The sequence below is a fragment of the Helianthus annuus genome, chromosome 14, assembly GCF_002127325.2.
Source record: "Helianthus annuus cultivar XRQ/B chromosome 14, HanXRQr2.0-SUNRISE, whole genome shotgun sequence".
NCBI lineage: Eukaryota > Viridiplantae > Streptophyta > Magnoliopsida > Asterales > Asteraceae > Helianthus > Helianthus annuus.
In genome coordinates, this window is record NC_035446.2 from 157,745,880 (window position 1) to 157,749,788 (window position 3,909).

The 3,909-nt window shown below is 37.5% G+C and overlaps 1 long non-coding RNA gene across 1 annotated transcript; it reads right to left on the bottom strand.

Moving 5' to 3' along the window:
• Positions 1–2,360: 2,360 nt before the first annotated feature.
• LOC110891624 lies at positions 2,361–3,488 on the bottom strand. Its single transcript, XR_002565426.2, has 2 exons — positions 3,148–3,488; positions 2,361–2,566 (listed from the first exon to the last, which is right to left on the bottom strand). It is a non-coding gene; the product is annotated as an uncharacterized LOC110891624 (long non-coding RNA).
• Positions 3,489–3,909: the final 421 nt, after the last annotated feature.

The window sequence follows — 3,909 nt, forward strand, 5'->3', positions numbered from 1 at the left end:
GTTGTTTACCCAATGTTTCCCTTCCAAATGTTTACCAGTTGTCCCAAACCACCGGGACGCATGCTTGAGAAAATGCATTGAACTCACCTGGGGTTGCTCGGTATGATACACGAAAAGGTTCAGTTAAGCTACAATGTGATCAACCACGTCCTAGCAGGTTTATCATACAAGTCAGGTTTGGGTTCAAGTAAAGCACGTACGATTACACAGAGTTAACACGTTACAAACACGTATAGATCATGGCAACACTTTAACAGTCAAGCAATACATTCAACTTGTGCGATTAGAAAGTCCAAGCCCATCAGATAGTCGGCCCAACATCATAAATGGTTCAATGGCATATACGGTCCAAGTAACAACATAAAATATCTTGTGCGATCCGATACAACTTGTGTGATTGAAGCGGTTTGTGCGACTCACCCTTTACCCGGCCCAAAGATTGAAAGCCTAATAGATATACATAAAGCCCAAAACAATAAACAGATAATAATCTTGTGCGACAGAAGACATCTTGTGCGACTGCCCAAGATGTCTTGTGTGATCGGATCGGATTGTGTACTCGTGACTTGGGCTTTAAGGCCCAACAGTATAACAACATTGAGCAGGTGTGTGTGTGGCCCAACATGTGGTGCGATCATACATATTAATCACCCTGTGCGGCCCAGTCACAACAAACAACAACTATCCAGCCCGGTCCATGTGTCTTGTGCGACTCGCTTTGGGCTTGAAGGCCCAACTGTTAAACACTTGCAGCGTGTGCGATCCAGCAGGCCTTGTGCGACTGGATGTGTCTTGTACGACTGACCAGCCTTATGCGAAGGAGGTCTTGTGCGGCTAGGGGCCTTGTGCGACCGATTAACAAACTTTCGTTAATCAAGCAATCAGTTACATCCATTCCATAATTCACTAAATTAGTTACATTGTTTCCAATTTAACATATGTCAATCAACAAGTTTCCAGCCAATCGTTTAGCATAGAATCGATCAAACAAGCACATTACAATCGTTTTCTCAAGAACCCTAATCGGACCAAATCATGAACAACATCTTATAACATTCACCTATCGGAATTAAGGCTTTCGATCACTATAAGCAAACCAACGAACAAAACCATAACAGCCGACTAACATCTATTCGTTTCCAAATCCCATCATACAAATCCGATTCATAAGAACATAATAACATCATATAGGCCGATTACATACATAACCCGATTCACTAACATGTCAACCAGCTAACAATCCGAATTGCATAACATAACATAGGTTAATCATCTATTCAGTTCTTAATGGTAACATCCGATAAAGTGCACATGTGAGCCGGTTTTATCACAATCGATCATACAATATTACTAGTTCATCATGCAGTACATAGGAATCATAATATCATCTAACACACAAATACAACAGAAATCATGAAACAATTAGCAATACACTAACCGAATAAGAGGATTGGAACAAGAGTTGATCCAAATGAGAGTCTTTGGTGTTGTCGGCTTCGAGAGAGAGAAGAGAGCAAGTAGGGTTTTGTAAACTTGTGTGTGTATTGTGTTTTGCAAAGAGTGTGGGGTAGTTACCATACCCCAAGTGTATACGAATGGAGGATGGGCCGTCCCAAACATGGGCTGCCTTAAAGTCCGGTTACATGCTTTACGACCCAAAGGGCTTGTGCGATTGGTGGGTGTTGTGCGATTGGGTCGTTCTTATACATGCATACCATACACACAACATAAAACACATAACACAATAGCATTCAATACATCAATCATATTATTCACATAATCAGTCAAGTTCATAAAGTAATCAGTCAAGTTCATAAAGTCGTGTCGTGTTCACGAATGTTACACAAAGGTAGGTTCGGAATTACGAGTTGTCACAAACCATGTGGTCCATCCCAACCCACGTGTCAGCACCCGCCCCAACCCACGCCCAACCCAAGCCCCACCATACCCCGCAGTCTAAATAGGTTCGTGTACATTTATGTTACATTCCCTATTTATGAAAAAAAAACACTTACTAGTTTTCTTTTAAAAAAATATTGAAAATTTGTATGTTACATTTTTTTGGACATATAAGTCATAACATAAATAGGTTCGTGTACATTTATGTTACATTCCCTATTTATGAAAAAAATGAAAAAAAAAACACTTACTAGTTTTCTTTTAAAAAAATATTGAAAATGTGTATGTTACATTTTTTTGGACATATATATTATGTAACCTAAAATTTGTAACATTAAAAAAAAAACTACTCCGTGTTTTTTTGTGTTTCTTTTTTAAAAAATGTTCAAATATTTGTATATTACACTTCCTATTTTTTTAGAAAGGTTTTTATGTAACACAACGTAAGTGGGTTTTAGCAATGTAACAAATCCTATATTCATATATGTTTTGCTAGTTACATTTATTTGTTATATAAACATCAGATCCTAACATCATTCTAACTGAAAACAAATAATCTTCTTCATATAAATATATAAATCAATACAAAAATAAATCTGCACAAGTTGACTCATCACCACCATCCCATCCCTGCATCTCTCTCTGTAAAAACCACCATGTTTCATCCCTGCGTTTACATAAGTATATATAATGTTTACATGAGATCAAAGAATGCTTAATAGAAAAATGACTTCTTTATTACGAAAGAGAGGTGTGTTTATTCAAATTCATGCACTTAATAAAAAAAAAACTCTACCTATTCCTAAATCTTTGAAGACAGTGAAATAATGTTATATATGTGTTAAAAGTCGATTGGGTTCTTCCAAAACTCTACCTATTCCTAAATCTTTGAAGACAGAAACAAAATGTTGACTCGTATCTCACAAATGTTGAAAATATATACAAGTGCACCAGCCCCACCCGACACCACCTCCGCCAACCACCACTACCAGCATGTTGCACCAGCCCCACCCGACAACCACCTTGCAACATCCCCACCCGACCACCATTACCATCTCCATCTGACCGCCACCATCTTAAACCACCCCCACACACTCCGGCGGCCTCCCTAACTGCTCGAATTCCTTTAAAAGCAGATCTAAAACAAATTTTCAACAAACTCCACCGTCATCGTCATCATCTGAAACTCTCTAATTCTGAATAGCTAAAACAAAGCTGATAATTTTAGTCAACAAAGAAGCGACGCACCTGAAATCCTCTCGTTTTTAGCCTGATTTTTTTCCGGCGGTGACCGTTGAAATTCTCCGGTGATTCTTGAATATCTCCGGCGTTCGTTGATATTCTACGGCGATTTTGAAGATCTTTAAGCGATTTTTTGGCCGGTGATTCTGGGTATAGTTGAACATCTTCGCTGATTTGGGTATAGATGAAGAATGTTTGATGAAAATTTTTGGAAGAGAGAGAATTTGTTTTGATGTTTTTGAAGTTTTGAAATGAAGAAGACAACTGAAGTAGGTAATGCAGCCGATTTGATGGTCTGTGCATATAGAGACTTTTGTCTTTCTTGAAAGAGATGAAATTATGTTTCCTATATTGCCCTTTAATGTACAATCAATGTATTAAATAATACAGAAAAGTGGAAATAAAGAAAGACATGGCCCAAACTTAATCTCACCCATTCATTTAGTTTGATCAATGGTGATTAATGGGTTTTCAGGGTTTAGTCAACTGGAGTGGGTTTTCGATTTATCCTTGCCCTATATATATATATATATATATATATATATATATATATATATATAGTAGGGTTCGCACGGAAAGTGTGTTTTTCCTAGAAAGTCTAGGAAGCGATCTGGTCCATCCGATTGGTGTGTTTAAGGGTTGAGATTAAATCAATGGCAATCTTGTAATATTTGAGTTTAATTAATTGATTGTTTTAAATGAATAGGGGCAATTTTGTCAAATGGCCGTTTTTAAATCAATTAGATAACTGCAATCCCTACTTTCATG